Here is a 22,047-nt window from a genome sequence, read left to right as displayed (position 1 = left end):
AGCTTGAGTCCTTGCTGTCACCAAGACAGGCTTTGGTTCTCTTTGGGAGAACTCTGGCCTTTACCTTGAATATTACTTCCTGGATTTAGTGAAGATCCCTCAGTCTGCTGGCACATATCCTTCTTCCCACTGGCACAGACTTTCTAGCTACCAATACTGGCCTTTGGGCTTCCCAGTGAAGAGCCTTGATATAGACTTTCAAAAGATATCGTTGTGGGCTCCAGTTGGACTTGTAGAGGACACTGCCATAGGATCAGGTCTTCAGCTGGACACCGTGAGGTACATTGTTGTGGGATTGAGGCACTCAGCTGGAGTCTTAGGGGATGTATGTGTGCATAGATAGATTTCCTGCACTCTTTTGCCTTTGACTTTTTGGGTGAATATTACAAAAAAATTTATAAATCATGTTTGATTTCTTCAACATTTCTATGCCTAGATCTTGTAACCTGAACAACTACTTCCAAGATAACAATATGCAATATATTAACAAGTGTTGATTTCTTACTGTTTTGTGAAATTCTGTATTATTTCTATCCTTTTTTCTTTTTGAAATAAAAAATAAAAATATCATGCATCCTTTATTAAAACTTTTCCCTTTCAAACCCTGACTACAACAGTAATCAACTTGAGAAATTTATCAGTAATCATTGTTTCTTGGCTTAACCACTTTATCAATTTCTTCCTTGTGTCAACAATAAGGTTAGTAACAAAAATTGTACATTTTTAATGCATCCTTCATTGATTATACATCAGGAAACACACATTATAGAAAAGCCTCACAATGCCTGAGGGAAGGATTTTAAAAGAATCTCCAACCTTATTTTTCATCAGAGAAGTTATTCTGGCTAGAAACTTTACAAATAAAATATGTGTAGTGAAGACTTTATCCATTTTTCAAATATTAGTAGACATTGGAGAATCCATACCAGAGAGAAACAATATAAATGTACTGTTTGTAGCATGGGTTCCAGTGCAAACTCAAATCTTATAAGTCATCAGAAAATTCATACTGGGCAGAAATCTGACAGGTATAATTAATGTGGCAGTCTTTCCTGAGTATTCAAGTGTTGAATACAACATAAGAGATTGTACACCAGAAATAAGCATTACAAGTTCAATGTGTAAGAAATCTTTTAGATGAAGATCACCTAACATTAATCATTATGAATGAGAATTCATTCATAATGGACAAATTACAGATATAATCAATGTGACAGTTACTTTAACTACCTCTCACAACTCTGTATGTACCATACAATTCATACTGGGGAGAAACCATATAAATGTAAAATGTATGGCATGGTGTGCAATCAGAATTCAACCCTGACCATTCATAAAATTGTAGAAATATTTTTAGAGTACAAAGTACATATATTTTTAATCCTCACCTTCAATCTTTGGGTATAATTAGCAAAAGATTAGTGTCTTATTTTCTCAATTACCCATTGCAAATGAAAAGACACATTTAAGGTGTGTGTTTAATTATATAGCCACTATTTGAAACCTTTTTTTTTAAATTTCCACTACTGGCTTCATGCATAAGTGAAATGGACTTGTACCCCAAATTCAGTACTTATATTGCATGTGATGGAGTTACGTACACTACAGGAGTGCATGGAAATATTTAGTTTCTACTAAGATATTTGTACAGAGCAGGGAAATCTCAGTCATTACAAAAAATGTGTCAAAATAAGAAAATGTTATAGGTTTTTCATTTTCAGCTCATGATAGTGAATGGATGGGTTTTAACTGAGGTCAGCTACTGTGGTTTAAACTTCCCACTGCTGCCAAAAGAGGCAAGAGTCAGGGTTTCTTACCACTTTTCCCAGATGTAGAGCAGAAGAGAATTAGTAATAAATGAATCTCCAAACCAGTTAATTGACATATCTAGTATTAATAAATGAAACCAATGAATTCCACATTGAATAGTTATTACTGTTTGTACTTGATGGACAGATATTTTATCATGTTAATAACTGTATACATTATTTTCTTGGGCAAATATTAACCTTTTAATGAAATATGATTATAACAATGTGATATCATTCAGATGCCTAGATAACTTTGAGTAATTTTTCAACAGAGTAAATGCTCATCTTACAAAAACATTCAAGCTGAGAAATTTCTAAGAGGTGAATCGACCTCACACTAAGAATATTTGTAGATAGCAACAAATCATGTAAGTAGCTCAAGGGTTTACTGGACATTGTAACAGTTGTGTTGCTGTGTAACTAATGTACATAAAATAGTGCACAGCTGTACAGTTCTGTTTTTTGTGGAAAGACTCCCATTTTTGGACTTAACAAATCTGATGGACATTCCATGCTTGTCTTCTTTCTCACATTTAAATTTAATTGTAAGACTTCATTTGACATTCCTTTTGCATCCTTTTTCAATTTTATCTATTACACAGATGAATTCAGTTTGTAGTGTAAAGTATTTGATGGCATATTCAAACTTCAAATAATTAACTGGGACAAAGTCATTTTATCTGTAAATGATGTGGTAAATGCCACTTGCAAAATGAATTATATGAAGTTTTATTTTTTAAGGTCTGATAGTCCCTCATTCTGCAGATGAATTACTTGATGTCTGTCTAACCTGGGATAATCTGTTTGCCTGGAGATACCACAAGTGCCAAACCAGACGACCCTGGATAGCAGTTAGTCAAGTGGACCAGCACATTGTGGGAAGAAGTGCAGGCCCTGGTTCAGAGGCCTGGGACAGGCACAGCTCACAGTATGCCTAGGACTCCACATTGCCAAATGTTACATTTTATCCGAAATTGATTTAGGTCAAAATATATGATCTTTTGTATGTTGACATGTACTCATGTTAGTAATTATTTTCTGTGAATCAAATAGAGGCCATAGATTATCAATGTTGACTTTTTCTATTCACATATTGAGATGTCATAGTCATTGTATACAAACAGTAGAAATATAAAGTAGAATGATGATTGCAGAAATCAGAGTAGAAATTTCACAAATCAAAAATAGAATTACTATATTACCTGGCATGTGAGATTGTGGGGAAATATGTAAAGAAGTTTATTTCATTTTGCTCATTTGGCTGAAATATTACTCATAATATTCAATACTATATAGAAAAACCTGCATCTATCAGTGCAAGATTTGAAAACATTAGGGATATATATATATATATATATATATATATATATATATATATACATACTCCTTACACTTAGTAAAGTATCTTAGTACTTAGTAAAGTATCTTTCCAACTGTGATAACATAAATGAATCTTGCGTTCGAAACATGGATGTAGGCCAAAACAAAAAAGACAAACACTGATCTCATATATATATATATATGATATATATATGATATATGATATATGATATATATATATATATGATATATATGATATATATATCTTCAAACATTCAAAATATAAATTTAGAGAGTACAACCATATTTAATGGCTATGGTATGATCAGAATGACGTCAGTTGCAGTATATAAACTTGAAGTTCTGAAGGATATATAGGGGTATGTATGTAATGTGAGCATGAAGACTACAGATAACAATAATGTAATTTACAATGAAGAGTGATTAACTAAGTTTCATGTGAGGTGATGGATGTCTGATTGATTTAGTAATTTTCATTTTATATATATATATATATATATATATATATATATATATATATACTTTACCATAGCATGTTTTATAAGTACACACATCCACAATTTTAAAAATAAGTCAAAACTGTCTAAACACCATATTGTCTCACTAATGTGAGAAACAGAGAGCCAAATTCCAAAACACACAATAAATATTGTGAATAGGGAAGACACTATTGCAATAAACAAAACTTTTTGTGGGAGAAAGAGGAAAGGAAGGAAGCAAATAGAAAAAATATACATACACATAAAATGGTTTAGATAATTATACAGCTAATTTCTCTTAGTTCACTAAGGGGAAAGTTTTGTGCTAGTAATTATCTGGACAATGTTTCATGTCTATATCTTCTACTTTGAACAACTCTTGTGAATATAATGATGAGTGATGCGCTGATTATTGTCACTTAGCCTGTTTTTAAAACTGTTTCATTTTTATTTTGTATGTCTTTCTGTTTAAAATAAAGACAAAATATTGGAGAAATCTCTCAAAATGAATAAATGAAAAAATGCATGAAAAATTATTATAATTAATTATAAAATACAGGTGATTAAATATAATTTAAAATAAAATTTTTGTTATATATTTTTTTCAGTTTAATACATTATTGAACTATTTTTCATGACTTTAAGTTTATGATTTCCTTTACCCTCAGTACTAGGAGTTTCATTTCTCCTTTACTAAAATGCCCCAGAAGTAAACACCACTGTTCCTAGGTATAAAATGAGTGAATAATTAAGTGATTTTTATTTATTACATTATTCCTTTTGCTTGCTTTGGTATCATTTTGTTCTTTTCTTGATTCTTCAGAAAATTTGCTTAAAATTCTTCCTGTGTTCTATTATAAGGTTACACTGGTAATATTTTTTGTGTTACTTCTTTAAAGTATTTTATCATTATTTCTAAAATCCTTTGTTAGAGTATTACCTGTAATTCTTTTTCATTTTATACATCAGTATGTGGTTAATATTATCTATTTCATTTGTATAATACATGTATATCTATTATATATAAATTGCACATTTAGATAACCTCCTGCTTTACAATGTACTTATTTTATACATTAAGTATATTAAGTAATATATTTTCATCCCTGATATTTATGTCATTATTATGATTGATTTCTTATAATTTTGAATTTATATTTGAGCAGGTTCTCAATATATGCATAGAATACCACACAAGCATTCTCACAGATTTTTCTTTTTTTCTTTTAAAGAGAATAAAACAAAACAAAATAAACCAAATCAGAACAAAACAATGCAAGTGATACATGACTTCAAAATAAGACAACACAAATGAACAATTGATACCATATCTCTTATTTACATCAAAATAAATGACCATATTATCACACATCATAAAACTCAACAAAACAAAACATAATAAAACCAATCAGAACAAAAGTATAAAAACATTATAGGACTTCAAAACACGACAATAGTAAATTGACTATGGTTACCATAATGTATTCTGTTATTTTCACAATAGCTGCCCATACCATCAGACACAGTAAAGTCAAGCCAAATAAGACAATAAAACCAAACCCAACAGGACAGAATAAAACTTAACTTAACAAAACTGTGAACATTGATACAAGAAAAAGAGGATACAAAAAAAGAGGAAATTAACAGTGTTTATCACTTTCTCTTTTTAGACATTTCCTCCCCTATCACTTTCATAATATCTGTCATTCTTTTTGAATCTCACTAACTCTTACAGTTTTCCATACTCGGCAGATAATTTGGTATTCACTTATATGAGTGCAAACAATTTTACACATGAGCATGATCTTCAGTTGCATCCATTTACCTACAGGAGACTTGAGATTATCTTACTTTAGAGGTAGGTAACTTTTCATTGCCTGAAATTGCCATGTCTTTCTTATTCATTCTGCAGTTGATGGGTAAGTTACCTTTGCTCTTTTCTTGTCTCCTATCATGTAGAACAATTATATTTTTTCTCCTTTGATTTTTAGCCCATTAAATTCCTTTGGAGTTAAATATGCTTCTTGTATATAGTATATTGATAGATCATATATATATATATATATATATATATATATATATATATAATATTAATCATCATTTATTTTTAACTGGACTTGCAAAGAATTATGAAGACAACTTTATGTAGAACTGCTAGAATAGTTTGTCATTGAGGTTTATGACATGCATTGTACGATTTCACAAAGATAAACTGGTAAGGATATATCACTCTTGCTGCAGTTTAGGAATAGATTTTAGAAACTTAAAGACAGAAAAAAATACTATGGGGGTTGGGTCAGAGAAAGTGGTATCTTCTACCACTTTGGATGTGGTAGAAGATGGGAGACAACTCAGAGATACAGAAGCTGTGGATACAGAGATGGGAGACAACTCAGAGACTTGAAAACAATTTAGGAAGAAGAATGGAAGTAATATATCAGTAAATTTTAAGAAATGATGGCAGCAAAGAGTAATACGGTACATCTATGAGTGACTTAGCCAACTGTGCTAATACCTACAGAATTCATTGGTATATGGAAAACTTTAGCAATAAAAGATACATTTCTTCATTTTGGATGTTCTGTTACTTATTCATGCATGGCGATACAAATAATAGTATCAAGTAAATAATTTGGTATTGTATTTTGGTATTCTCAATACTTGTTAGACAAGGAGAAATGAACATAGATATAAATAGTATGAGTCAGGAAAAGATAATACTTCAGGAAGATATATAAAATTAGAATTGAGTTTAAGGAAAACTCCTGAGGATTTATCAATATTTAAAGAGAAGTGAATATTAAATACAAATAAAAAAGTTTTTACAGAAAAATATGTGCAAAGTTAGCATTTCATCATTAAATAAATATATAAAGTCAAAATATTAATATGTAGAAAATAATTTTTTATTCTTTTGTAATTTGGAAAAATAATAGTCACTTGTAGGGTTTTAATTTTTTTACTTTTTAAATTAAAAACTCAGTCTGGAATGACATTGTACCCCTGTAACACCAGCAACCTGTGAGGGTGAGGAAAGAGGATCACAAGCTAAAGTTGATAAAACCCTGTCTCAAAAAAATGGTGAGATGGAATAAAATGCAGTTCAGTGATAGATGCCTCTGAATTTCATCCCCATTGCTTCCAGATAGTTTATATCTAGAAATTTTCCACTTAATGCTTGTTATTCATATAACAATATGGCAGTTGTTCAGCCTTTCTTATAAACATAATGTGTATTTTTCAAATTTTATAATTCAAAAAATCTGTATTTTAAAGTTATAGACAATGAGATGACTAAATATTTCTACTTCTCTAAATTTTTAAAATATGTTTATTTTGTAGTTGTCTTAAAGGGTATATCTTTGAATTTGTATATTAAGCAGAGTAAGTCTAAAGATTGGATGATGATAGTAGATTTCTGAGTTTCATAATGAAGTAAATCAAATAAATCATAGATCAGATCTTGAATATGTAGAATATAGAGACAGCTTAAATGTATTTTTCATTAATAAATTTATGAACAAATGTTTCACACATATTTATGTATGTAGACAAACTTTCTCATATTTACTTTATGAAGCCAATATGAAACATAGCCCCAAAATGTAGAAGTAGCCTTTTATTTGGTAATGTACAATAAAATTACTATCTTGTTTTTAAATACTATTTTATCATTTACTGAATGTTTTTATCCTTACATTCATTTTAAAATTTTATTTACAAGGAAAAAGAGAAAAAAACAAAACAAAACAAAGTGGTGTAAGGGAACAAGTAATGCAGAACAACAACAACAACAAAACCCCAAACAAACAGTAAGAAATCACCAGTTAAAAGATTACATATTATCATCTTAGAGATAGTTGCTCCAATCACAGTACCAAAGCATACAAAGTGGACATTCAAACAGTGAGCCAGCAAACAGTTGTGTTCAATGATCCAACCAAAAACATTAATATGGTCAGCTATTTAGCACCCCTAAACACACTTGCTGTTGTATCCTTTAGAGCTCTTTTTTCCCTCTCTTTTTTACAACAAAATTTACACATTTTGAGTTTTATTACTCCTTAGTTCTTATTACTTTTTTGGGGGAGAGAATAAAGTCAAATATGGCAAAACAAAGCTGTCAGTCAAAACCAAGGATAGACATAGCACATGATGTAAAACAGAGTACAAGGTTATCAACAATGTCTCTTGTTTCCTTAAAAAGAATTATCTATCTTATTAGATATTATAAAGTTGAACAAAACAGTAGAGAACAAGACCAATAAAACTTAAGCATTTTAAACAGTACAGGACTTCCAGAGGAGACAATAGTCAAAACAGAATGGGCATCTTAGTGAATCTTACTGCCTTCAAAGTAGTTGCCTGTACCCTCAAACTTGATACTATCATACAGAATGGAACAGAGTCTAATCAGTCAAAACAAGATAGGGGGAGTATTACAGGACTTCAAAACAAGTTAATAGGAAATAAAAAAAAAGTCGCTATTATATATTCTGCTATTTTTATAACTTTTCCCCTTAATAAAAAAAAACTTAAAAAATAACTAAATATTTTTTTAATGAATAAGGGAGAGATTGAGATAAAAGAGGACATAGCAATATAACAATACAGGTCAAAGCATGAGCTGTTTCAGCAACCTAGTGCTGAATAAAGCAACTTAATAGTAGTTACCATAGTGTCTCTCTTTTTCCTTGAAATATTTGAATAAAACTTCATATACTATAGCTTCCAATATTTCCATACCAAGAAGACCAGAATAAAGCCTTTCCAATTAATAAGTGAAAACTTTATAAGGCTTCAAGGCCACATAATGGGGAACCATTATTACCACATATTTTTATATATTTGAATCATTACTTACTAGGGAAACTATTCGGTATTCACACATGCGAGATTGATTTATTTCACTTATGAGTATGGTCTCAAGCTGCACCCATTTATTGATAAATATCTCAATGTGATCCTTCTTTATAGCTGAATAATACTCCATTGTATAGAAACACCACAACTTGTTTATCCATTCCTCAGTTGATGGACACTTGGGTTGTTTCCAAGATCTGGCGATAACAAATTGTGCTGCTACAAACATAGGTGCACATATATCAGTGTGGTATGATGCTTTTAATTCTTCTGGGAATATGCCTAGAAGTGGAATAGCTGGAATAAATGGGACTTCCAATCCCAGCTTTTTGAGAAATCTCCAGACTGACCTCCACAAAGGCTGCACCAGTCTACACTCCCACCAAAAGTGAGAGTTCCTTTTTTCCCCCGAGCCTCTCCAGCATTTGTTGTTGGTTTTCTTGATCCTGGCCATTCTTTCAGGAGTGAGATGATATCTCAGTGTGGTTTTAATTTGCATTTCTCTAGTGACCAATGATGATGAACATTTTTTCATGTATTTATTTGCCATTTGTATTTCTTCATCTGAGAGGTACGTATTCATCTCAGATGCCAATTTTTGGATCAGATCTTTGAATTTTGGGGGTATGAGTATTTTTTAAATCTTTATATGTTTTAGACAAGAGTCCCTTGTCTGAGAGAGAGTTCACTAAAATCTTTTCCCAGTTTGTGGGTTTTCTTTTCACTATGCTGGAGATTTCTTTTGACATGCAGAAACTTTTTAATAAGAAGTGGTCCCAGTTATTGATTATGGGAAGTATTTCCCGTGTGGTTTGAGTCCTGTTCATGAATTCTCTACCTACTCCTATGCCTTCAAGGTTTCTACCCAATTTGTCTTCCAATAGATTTACTGTTTCTGTTTAAATATTCAGATCTTTGACCCATTTAGACTTTAATAGTACATGGTGACAGACATGGGTCTAGCTTTAGTTTTCGGCAAATGGAGGGCCAGATTTTCCAGCACCATTTATTAAAGAGACTGTCATTCTTCCAGTGAACCTGCTTGGCTCCTTTATCAAAGATAAGGTGGTTGAGTGTGTTTGTAGTTGTGGTTGTATATTCTAATCTATTCCATTGACTGCGGCTCTGTTTTGATTCCAATACCATGTTGATTTTACTGTTGCTTTGTAGTATAACTTCAAGTCAGGGATTGTGATGCTTCCTGTTTTGTCTTTGCTACTTAGAATTGCCTTTGCTATTCTAGGTCTCTTCTGGTTCCAGATGAAATTTAGGAGTGATTTCTCTAGATATATAAGGTATGTTGATGGTATTTTTATTGGGATTGCATTGAATCTGTATAACAGTTTTGGGAGAATGGCCATTTTACAATGTTCTTCCTATCCATGAGCAAGGGATGTCTTTCCATTTTCTGAGATCATCTTAAGTTTATTTTTACAGTGTAGTATAATTTTCACTGTATAAGGCTTTCACTCCTTTTGTAAGAGTAATTCTTAAATATTTCAGGTTTTGGCTTGCTAATGTGAAGAGTGTAGTTTCTCTTGTTTCCCTCTCTGTGATTTTATTGTTCGTGTATAGGAATGCTATTGATTTCTGAGTATTGATTTTATATCCAGCCACATTATTGAATTCATTTATTGTATCTAAGAGGCTTTCAGTGGAGTTTAGGGGGTCTTCTGTGTACAGTATCATGTCATCTGCAAACAATGATCATTTAACTTCTTCTTTTCCTATCTTTACCCCTTTTATTTCTCTCTCTTGCCTAAGTGCTCTGGCTAGTACTTCCAGTGCTATATTAAATAGGAGTTGTGATAAAGGACATCCTTGTCTTCTGCCTGATATTAAAGTAAAGGCTTTCAAATTTTGGCCATTTAGTATGATGCTGGCTGTTGGTTTGTCAAAAATGGCCTTTATTATATTGAGGTAAAGACCATCTATTCCAATTTTCTGTAAAGTTCTTATCATGAATAAATGTTGGACCATATCGAAGGCTTTTTCTGCATCTATAGCAATGATCATGTGATTCTTACTTTTGGCTTTATTGATATGGTGGATTACATTTATTGATTTATGTATGTTGAACCATCCTTGCATTCCTGAGATGAATCCCACTTGGTCATGGCGTATAATCTTCTTGATGATTTGCTGCATCCTATTTGTCAATATTTTATTGAGGATTTTTGCATCCAAGTTCATTAGGGAGATCGTTCTATAGTTCTCTTTTTTAGTTGGGTCTTTCTCAATGTTTGGTACTAGAGTAATATTTGCTTCTAGGAATGACTTAGGAATGATTGCTTCCCTTTCAATTTCATTGAATAGTTTGAGGAGTGTCGGCATTAGGTTTTCTTTGTATTTCTTGTAGAATTCTGCAGTGAATCCATCTGGGCTTGGGCTTTTCTTTGTAGGTAAGGACTTAATTACATTTTCAATTTCATTAACAGAGATTGGATTATTCAACAGTTTTACATCCCCTTGATCTAGCTTTGATACTTCATATGTTTCTAAGAATCTGTCTATTTCTTCTGTGTTATCAAACTTTTGAGAGTAGAGGTTTTCAAAATAGGTGTTGATGATCTTCTGTATTTCTATTGGGTCTGTAGTGATTTCACCTTTTTCATTTCTTATTGCATGAATTTGAGCTTTTTCTTCCCTTTTTAAAATAAGGTTGGCTAGGAGCTTATCGATTTTATTTATTCTTTCAAAGAACCAACTCTTTGACTTGTTGATTCTTTGGATTGTTTTCTCAGTCTCTATTGCATTGATTTCTGCTCTGATTTTTACAATTTCCTCTCTTCTTTTGGCTTTGTGCTTGACTTGCTCTTCTTTTTCTAGCTGTTTGAGGTGTAGCATGAAGCTATTTATTTGTATTCGTTCTGTTTTCCTGATGTGGGAACTCAGTGCAATCATTTTTCCTCTGAGGTTGGATTTCATTGCATCCCACAAATTCCGGTATGTTGTATCTGCATTTTCATTTTCTTTTAGGTATTGTTTAATTTCTTCTTTAATTTCTTCTGTGACCCACTGATTACTCAAGAATGTGTTATTCAGTTTCCATGTGTTTGTGCGATTTTTGCAGTATCTTTTATCATTAATTTCTAATTTCAGAGCGCGATGATTCGATAACATGCAAGGGATGATTTAAACTGTTTTGCATTTGTTTAAATATGTTCTGTGAGCTAATATATGTTCTATTTTAGAGAATGATCCATGTACTGCTGAGAAGAATGTGTATTCTGATGTTGTTGGTGGAACATTCTGTATATGTCTAGCAAATCCTTTTGTTCATAGGTGTGATTCAGTTCTGTTATTTCTTTGCTCATTTTCTGTCTGGTTGATCTGTCCCTTGGTGTCAATGGCATATTAATGTCTCCTGTTACAATTGTGTTACTGATAATTTGAGTTTTCATTTCTGTTAATAGTTGTTTTATATAACCTGCTGCTCTGGAGTTTGGTGCATATATATTTAAGATAGTTATCTCTTCCTCTTTGTGTTATCCCATTATGAGTATGTAGTGACCTTCGTTGTCCTTTATGGTCATTGTTGGTTTAAAGTTCATGTTGTCTGCAAACAGAATGGCTACTCCTGCATTTTTTTTTTTTTTTGATTCCTGCTGCATGAAGTATTGTTTTCCATCCTTTGACTTTCAGTCTGTGAGTATCCTTCTGGGTTAGATGGGTTTCCTATAAACAGCATATGGTTGGATTTTGTTTCTTGATCCATTCTGCTAGTCTGTTTCTTTTGATTGGTGCACTGAGACCATTTACATTAATGGTTATTACTGTGAAATTCTGGTTTATTGTTGGAACTTTCTCTCTCTGCTGTTGCATCTTTATCTTTCTGTTCTGTTTAATTATTTGCTTTGCTTAGTGATTTTTTCCTTTGTGTATCTAAACTGTCTTTCAATATTTTTTTCAGGGTTGGTTTGGTGTTCTTGAAGTTCTTCAGCTGTTCTTTGTCATGGAAGTATCGTATTTCAACATCAATTTTGAATGATAGTTTTGCAGGATATATCACTCTAGGTTGGAAATCATTTTGCTTTAGGATCTGGAATACTTCACTCCATGCTCTTCTTGACTTTATTGTTTGTGCTGAGAAGTCTGCTGTGATTCTGATAGGTTTTCCTTTATAAGTGACCTGTCTTTTCTCTCTGGTAGCTTTACATCTCATGCTTGGGAAATTTTCAGCTATTACTTCTCTAAATATCCTCTTGACATCCTTTATGTTATCTCCTTCCTTTTCATTAATGCCTATCATTCTTATGTTATTTTCTTTGCATCTTCTTGCAGTTGTTGAATTGTTGTTTCCTGATTCCTTTTTATTTTTAAAAGATATTTCCTTTCCGGTTCACTATCTGCAGTCCTGTCTTCAAGGTCTGAAATTCTATCTTCACTTTCATTAAGGTGGTTTTTACAACTTTTAGTGGAGGTTTTTATTTCCTGTATATCTCTGTGCATCTGCATTATGTATTCTGTTTGTTTCTTATATTGTTCGTCTAAGGATTCTATTGTTTTGTTTAGTTCCTCCAATTTTTTATCTGTGTTTTCTTTAGATGTATTCAGATTCTCTTTCATTTATTTTATCATTTCTTGTTTTACCAGGGAGATTCTTTCGAGTTTGAATTTCTTTACAGCTTCCTGGAGTTGCTTGTTAATTTCAGTAGCTATTGTGTCTGATATTTGAGGTGAATGGCATATATTTTCTTCTATATACATTGCTCCTAGGGTTTCTTGAGATGGGCTGGAGGGTTTAGGTTGTAATCTGGTCTTTCGTTTGGTCATTTTCCTATATTTCTGTGTTTCAAGTGTTATTTGAAAGCTTCCTCACAATCTGTTGGAAATCCCCTTCTATGTTTTCAGCTCCTGAGACTCTGGCACCACGTTACCCCAAGCCACTGGGCCTGCAGAACCAATGGCCCTCCTCTGCCTGTTCAGAACTCTGCAGTTCCAGATAACCTGGCCCTCAGGTACACTGTGTGCCCACCTGCCCGTTGGAAGCTCCACAGCTCTCCAAGCGAAGCCGGGATGTGGAGGCGGAGGTAGAAGCCTCAAACGCACCTCTCCACTTCACTGCACCCAGAAGCCTGGAGGGACTCAAACAGTCTGGGTTTGGGGCAGAGTGCACTGAGCCCTCACCACAGGCTGCAGGGCCTCCGGAACCTGTGATGCTCCACTGCCGACCGAGATATCCACAGTCCTCCAGACACAAGGGGAGGCTGATGCAGGCGCGCCAGATCTGCCTAGTCCATCCTCTGCACACAGATGGCTAGGTGTGGGAGTCCCAAACAGGCCTGCCCACCCGTTGGAAAGTCCACAGTTCTCCAAGTGCAGCCAGGATGGGGAGGGGGATGTAGAGGCCTCAAACCCACTTCTCCACGTCACTGCACCCAGAAGCCTGGAGGGTCCTGAACAGTCTGGGATTTGGGCAGAGTATGCTGAGCACTCACCACAGGCCATGGTGCCTCTGGAACCTGCAATCCTTCCCTGCTTTCTGAGATATCCACAGTCCTCCAGACACATGGGAGGCTGATGCAGGCCCGCCAGATCCACCCAGCCCCTCCTCTGCACACAGATGGCTAGGTGTCGGAGTCCCAAACAGCAGCATGAGGATTTTTACCTGGTGAGTTACTTCATTAAATTTCTAAACTGCTCAAGTTGATAATGGGTATCAATCATTAAAATCCATCCCTTGTCAACTTTACAAATAGACACTTTTCTGCAAACAGGTTTGCAGATAAAAGGATGTGCTTATTATTGTTGTTTAACTGTTTAACAGCTTGAACATTTTAAGTCAGGTTTAAAATACTTAAGAACCAGTATAAAGTCTATCATCACTATCTTACTTATGACTAAAACATTCCATACCATTTGATCCCTGGTAAAGCAGTTAGCCTATCTTCAAGAGTTACCAAAGTCCTAAAAGTTTCAGTATTGCTGAAAAGTACAAGTTCAAAACCTCCTCTGAAATGCAAGGCAAACTCTTAACTGAATACATCTAAAGAAAACACAGATAAAAAATTGGAGGAACTAAACAAAACAATAGAATCCTTAGACGAACAATATAAGAAACAAACAGAATACATAATGCAGATGCACAGAGATATACAGGAAATAAAAACCTCCACTGAAAGTTGTAAAAACCACCTTAATGAAAGTGAAGATAGAATTTCAGACCTTGAAGACAGGATTGCAGATAGTGAACAGGAAAGGAAAGATCTTTTAAAAATAACAAGGAATCAGGAAACAAGAATTCAAAAACTGCAAGACGATGCAAAGAAAAATAACATAAGATTGATAGGCATTAATGAAAAGGAAGGAGACAACATAAAGGATGTCAAGAGGATATTTAGCGAAGTAATAGCTGAAAATTTCCCAAGCATGAGATCAGAAACCGACAACAGGATCAGTGAAGCATGTAGAACTCCAAATAGTCATAAGCAAAATAAAACTACACCCAGACATATAATAATCACCATGCCAGAAATCCAACACAAGAATAGATTATTAAAAGCTGTCAGAGAGAAAAGACAGATCACTTATAAAGGAAAACCTATCAGAATCACAGCAGACTTCTCAGCACAAACAATAAAGTCAAGAAGAGCATGGAGTGAAGTATTCCAGATCCTAAAGCAAAATGATTTCCAACCTAGAGTGATATACCTGCAAAACTATCATTCAAAATTGATGGTGAAATAGGATACTTCCATGACAAAGAACAGCTGAAGAACTTCATGAACACCAAAACAACCCTGCAAAAAATATTGAAAGACAGTTTAGATACACAAAGGAAAAAACCACTAAGCAAAGCAGATAATTAAACATAACAGAAAGATTAAAGATGCAACAGCAAAGAGATAACATGTCAACAATAAACCAGCATTTAACAGTAATAACCGTTAATGTAAATGGTCTCAATGCACCAATCAAAAGAAACAAACTAGCAGAATGGATCAAGAAACAAAATCCAACCATATGCTGTTTACAGGAAACCCATCTAACCCAGAAGGATACTCACAGACTGAAAGTCAAAGGATGGAAAACAATATTTCATGCAGCAGGAATCAAAAAAAATGCAGAAGTAGCCATTCAGTTTGCAGACAATGTGAACTTTAAACCAGCAATGACCATAAAGTACAACGAAGGTCACTACATACCCATAATGGAAAACTCCAAGAGGAAGAGATAACTATCTTAAATATATATGCACCAAACTCCAGAGCACTGGGTTATATAAAACAACTATTAACAGAAATGAAAACTCAAATTATCAGTAACACAATTGTAACAGGAGACATTAATATGCCATTGACACCAAGGGACAGATCAACCAGACAGAAAATGAGCAAAGAAATAATAGAACTGAATCACACCTACGAACAAATGGATTTGATAGACATATACAGAATGTTCCACCCAACAACATCAGAATACACATTCTTCTCAGCAGTACATGGATCATTCTCTAAAATAGAACATATATTAGCTCACAGAACATATTTAAACAACTGCAAAAGAGTTTAAATCATCTCTTGCATGTTATCGGATCATAGTGCTCTGAAGTTAGAAATTAATGATAAAAGATACTGCAAAAATCCCACAAACACATGGAAACTGAATAACACACTCTTGAGTAATCAGTGGGTCACAGAAGAAATTAAAGAAGAAATTAAACAATACCTAAAAGAAAATGAAAATGCAGATACAACATACCGGAATTTGTGGGATGCAATGAAATCCGACCTCAGAGCAAAAATGATTGCACTGAGTTCCCACATCAGGAAAACAGAACGAATACAAATAAATAGCTTCATGCTACACCTCAAACAGCTAGAAAAAGAAGAGCAAGTCAAGCACAAAGCCAAAAGAAGAGAGGAAATTGTAAAAATCAGAGCAGAAATCAATGCAATAGAGACTAAGAAAACAATCCAAAGAATCAACAAGTCAAAGAGTTGGTTCTTTGAAAGAATAAATAAAATCGATAAACCCCTAGCCAACTTTATTTTAAAAAGGGAAGAAAAAGCTCAAATTCATGCAATAAGAAATGAAAAAGGTGAAATCACTACAGACCCAATAGAAATACAGAAGATCATCAACACCTATTTTGAAAAACTCTACTCTCAAAAGTTTGATAACACAGAAGAAATAGACAGATTCTTAGAAACATATGAAGTATCAAAGCTAGATCAAGGGGATGTAAAACTGTTGAATAATCCAATCTCTGTTAATGAAATTGAAAATGTAATTAAGTCCTTACCTACAAAGAAAAGCCCAAGCCCAGATGGATTCACTGCAGAATTCTACAAGAAATACAAAGAAGACCTAATGCCGACACTCCTCAAACTATTCAATGAAATTGAAAGGGAAGCAATCGTTCCTAAGTCATTCCTAGAAGCAAATATTACTCTAGTACCAAACACTGAGAAAGACCCAACTAAAAAAGAGAACTATAGAACGATCTCCCTAATGAACTTGGATGCAAAAATCCTCAATAAAATATTGGCAAATAGGATGCAGCAAATCATCAAGAAGATTATACGCCATGACCAAGTGGGATTCATCTCAGGAATGCAAGGATGGTTCAACATACGTAAATCAATAAATGTAATCCACCATATCAATAAAGCCAAAAGTAAGAATCACATGATCATTGCTATAGATGCAGAAAAAGCCTTCGATATGGTCCAACATTTATTCATGATAAGAACTTTACAGAAAATTGGAATAGATGGTCTTTACCTCAATATAATAAAGGCCATTTTTGACAAACCAACAGCCAGCATCATACTAAATGGCCAAAATTTGAAAGCCTTTACTTTAAAATCAGGCACAAAACAAGGACGTCCTTTATCACCACTCCTATTTAATATAGTACTGGAAGTACTAGCGAGAGCACTTAGGCAAGAGAGAGAAATAAAAGGGGTAAAGATAGGAAAAGAAGAAGTTAAATGATCATTGTTTGCAGATAACATGATACTGTACACAGAAGACCCTCTAAACTCCATTGAAAGACTCTTAGATACAATAAATAAATTCAGTAATGTGGCTGGATACAAAATCAATACTCATAAATCAATAGCATTCCTATACAAGAACAACCAAATCACAGAGAGAGAAATAAGAGAAACTACACTCTTCAAATTATCAAGCAAAAATCTGAAATATTCAGGAATTAGTCTTACGAAAGACGTGAAGGACTTATACAGTGAAAATTATAATACACTGAAAAAAGAAATGGAAGATGATCTCAGAATATGGAAAGACATCCCTTGCTCATGGATAGTAAGAACAAACATTGTGAAAATGGCCATTCTCCCAAAACTGTTATACAGATTCAATGCGATCCCAGTAAAAATTCCGTCAACATACCTTATAAATCTAAAGAAATCACTCCTAAATTTCATCTGGAACCAGAAGAGACCTTGAATAGCAAAGGCAATTCTAAGTAGCAAAGACAAAGCAGGAGGCATCACAATCCCTGACTTGAAGTTATATTACAAAGCAACAGTAGTAAAATCAACATGGTATTGGAATCAAAACAGAGCCGCAATCAATGGGATAGATTGGAAGATACAACCACAACTACAAACACACTCAACCACCTTATCTTTGATAAAGGAGCCAAGCAGGTTCACTGAAAGAACGACAGTCTCATTAATAAATGGTGCTGGAAAAACTGGCTCTCCATTTGCTGAAAACTACAGCTAGACCCATGTCTATCACCGTGTACTACATTAAAGTCTAAATGGGTCAAAGATCTGAATATTTAAACAGAAACACTAAATCTATTGGAAGACAAATTGGGTAGAAACCTTGAAGACATAGGAGTAGGAAGAATTCATGAATAGGACTCAAACCACACAGGAAATACTTCCCAGAATCAATTACTGGGACCACTTGTTATTAAAAACTTTCTTCATGTCAAAAGAAATCTCCAGCATAGTGAAAAGAAATCCCACAAACTGAGAAAAGATTTTAGTGAACTCTCTCTCAGACAAGGGACTCTTGTCTAAAACATATAAAGAATTAAAAAACTCAGATTCCCAAAATTCAAAGATCCAATCCAAAAATTGGCATCTGAGATGAATACCCACTTTTCAGATGAAGAAATGCAAATGACAAATAAATACATGAAAAAATGTTCATCCATCATTGGTCATTAGAGAAATGCAAATTAAAACCACACTGAGATACCATCTCACTACGGAAAGAATGGCCAGGATCAAGAAAACCAACAACAACAAATGCTGGAGAGGCTGTGGGGAAAAAAGGAACTCTCCTACACTGTTGGTGGGAGTGTAGACTGGTGCAGCCTTTGTGGAGGCCAGTCTGGAGATTTCTCAAAAAGCTGGGATTGGAAGTCCCATTTATTCCAGCTATTCCACTTCTAGGCATATTCCCAGAAGTACTGAAAGCATCATACCACAGTGATATACATGCACCTATGTTTATAGCAGCACAATTTGTAATCGCCAGATCTTGGAAACAACCCAAGTGTCCATCAACTGAGGAATGGATAAACAAGTTGTGGTGTTTCTATACAATGGAGTATTATTCAGCTATAAAGAAGGATCACATTGAGATATTTATCAATAAATGGGCGCAGCTTGAGACCACACTCATAAGTGAAATAAATCAATTTCGCATGTGTGAATACCGAATAGTTTCCCTAATGTAAGTAATGATTCAAATATATAAAAATATGTGGTAATAATGGTTCCCCATTAAGTGGCCTTGAAGTCTTATAAATTTTTCACTTATTAATTGGAAAGGCTTTATTCTGGGCTTCTTGATATGGAAATATTTGAAGCTATAGTATATGAAGTTTTATTCAAATATTTCAAGGAAAAAGAGAGACACTATGGTAACTACTATTAAGTTGGGTTATTTGGTGGTGAAGCACTAGGTTGCTGAAACAGTCATGCTTTGACCTGTATTGTTATATTGTTATGTCCTGTTTTATGCCAATCTCTCCCTTAATCATTAAAAAATACTTAGTTTTTTCTTATGTTTTTTTAATTAAGGGGGAAAATTTTAAAAAATTAGCGGGATATATAATAGTAACTTTTTTTTTGATTTCCTATTAACTTGTTTTGAAGTCCTGTAATACTCCCACTATCTTGTTTTGACTGATTAGACTCTGTTCCATTCTGTATGATAGTATCAAGTTTGAGGGTATAGGCAACTAGTTTGAAGGCAATAAGATTCACTAAGATGCCCATTCTGCTTTGACTATTGTCTCCTCTGGAAGTCTGTAATGTTTACAATGCTTAAGTTTTGTTGGTCTTGTTCTCTACTGTTTTGTTCAACTTTATAATATCTAATGAGATAGACTTTCTTTTTAAGGAAACAAGAAACATTGTTGATAACCATTGTTGATAACCTTGTACTCTGTTTTACATCATGTGCTATGTCTATCCTTGGGTTTTGACTGACAGCTTTGTTTTGCCATATTTGACTTTATTCTCTCCCCCCCCCAAAAGTAATAAGAACTAAGGAGTAATAAAACCCAAAATGTGTAAATTTTGTTGTAAAAAAGAGAGAGAAAAAAGAGCTCTAAAGTATACAACAGCAAGTGTGTTTAGGGGTTTTAAATAGCTGACCATATTAATGTTTTAGTTTGGATCATTGAACACAACTGTTTGCAGTCTCGCTGTTTGAATGTCCACTTTGTATGCTTTGGTACTGTGATTTGAGCAACTATCTCTAAGATGATAATATGCAATCTATTAACTGGTGATTTCTTACTGTTTGCTTTTTTTGTTTTGTTTTGTTTGTAGTTCTGTATTACTTGTACCCTTCCACTGCTTTGTTTTGTTTTGTTTTGTTTCCTCTTTTTCTTTTTAAATAAAATTAAAAAAATCCTCATGCTGTGCAAGAGGAAGGCACAGAGGTAGTGGCAGTGCTATAACTGCCCTGGGTGTGGAAGACTGCATACAGAATAAGAGAGGAAAACAGGCTTATTTTCTCTCATTTTGCTCTTGGTGCTTTTTCGGTTTTCTGCTGCCTTGAAGTCTTGTGACATGCTTCCCTTCTATAGAGCCAACAGATTGTGGACTGAAACCTCAACAACCTGTGAGTTAAAACCATTTCCATCCTTGATTTTGAGTGTTGGGTATTTTGTTCCAGCAATGAGAAAAAAGATAGAAAGACAAATCATTTTTTCAATAAATTATATTACAAAACTTTCATACTTCTATACAAAAGAGGACAACGAACCCTTATTTAATGCCACAGATAAAAATAAGCTGCAAGGCTAACTTTTAATAATCTTCTGGTAATTTTCTTTCTCTATATAGCCCTATGGTGAAATTATTGCAGGCACTGAAGAAATTTTTTATAACAACTATCACTGCATATCTTTCTTTCTTGCTTAGTTTCATAAATTAAATCTTCATTTGTCCATATTCTTAAAGTTAATCAATTAGTAAATGTTTCTATAACTGAGATAATATATCTGAAACCCTCAAGTCCAAAGAGGAGGGATTTAACATACTTCCTTGTTCTGGAGGACTCATTGTTGTTAACTGGCTCCAAGATAGAAATGGCATGGTGCAAAAGTGTGGCAGAAGAAATGAAATCAACCTATTGGAGACAGAAACAAAGTTGATGGAGGAGCCAGGGACATGATTAAAATATTCCTGCTCATGCTGCTAATGACTTAGAATTTTTGAAGGTGCCACATTTTTCAACAGATGAGTCTTTTGTGGGATTTTGAAGATCTGAAGTATAACATGGCACCTGTAAACTCCTAAAATCTCTTATTCATCTCATTATACAGAAATTCATTTACTCCATCTCTAATAGTAACCAAATTCTTAACAGTTTAATCACTGATAAAAATCTAAATTTATAGTCTCTACTTAGACTCAAGGCAAACTCTTAGCTGACAAATCCTATAAAAATAAAATACAAAATTCAATACTTCCCACATACTCTGGCACAGGGTAACTTTCCAAATTTTAAAAGGGAAGACTTTCAACATTGATAGAGAATTGAAGCAAGGAATGTTTGAAAACCAGAAAGGAAAATATTAAACCCTGTACTTCATGTCCAGCAGCTGGGTCAGGCTGTGATAAATTGTGATCTCCAAAAGGTTCAGTCAGGCCAGTTCAAGCCCAAATGACCTCTCTCTGGGACTGGTTCTGCTTTTGCCTGCCATAATTCTAAGCAAATTTTCCAAATTCCTAGCATCTCGAACTTCCTATGGTCCCTAGTGCTAGGGACAGAGGTTAGTACATGACTTATGATTTACATAATGAGCCACGTTTGTTGTGTCACTTTGTAGGGTTTTAAAAACACACATCTTTATTTTTCCATTAATAATGGTAGTTATATCTCTAATTTCTGTTGAAATCATATGACATTGTCTCTTTCATCCTAATTTATCTGTATATATGTATAATTTTCCTCATTTTAGCATTTATTATTTTTGTTATCTTATGTTTTATAATCTATTATGCATAACCTTTCCATTGTAGGATTATACTTGATCAGAGTCATTATGTTTGTAAGGTATGATCCATAGATTCATATAGTGAGCATTTCTCTGTCCTAGTTTT

Source organism: Cavia porcellus, unplaced genomic scaffold (genome assembly GCF_034190915.1).
Source record: "Cavia porcellus strain 051 isolate PalLab524CR breed Dunkin Hartley unplaced genomic scaffold, mCavPor4.1 scaffold_30, whole genome shotgun sequence".
NCBI classification, from domain to species: Eukaryota; Metazoa; Chordata; class Mammalia; order Rodentia; family Caviidae; genus Cavia; species Cavia porcellus.
The sequence above is the reverse complement of the archived record's forward strand: the minus strand, read 5'-3'. Positions refer to the sequence as shown.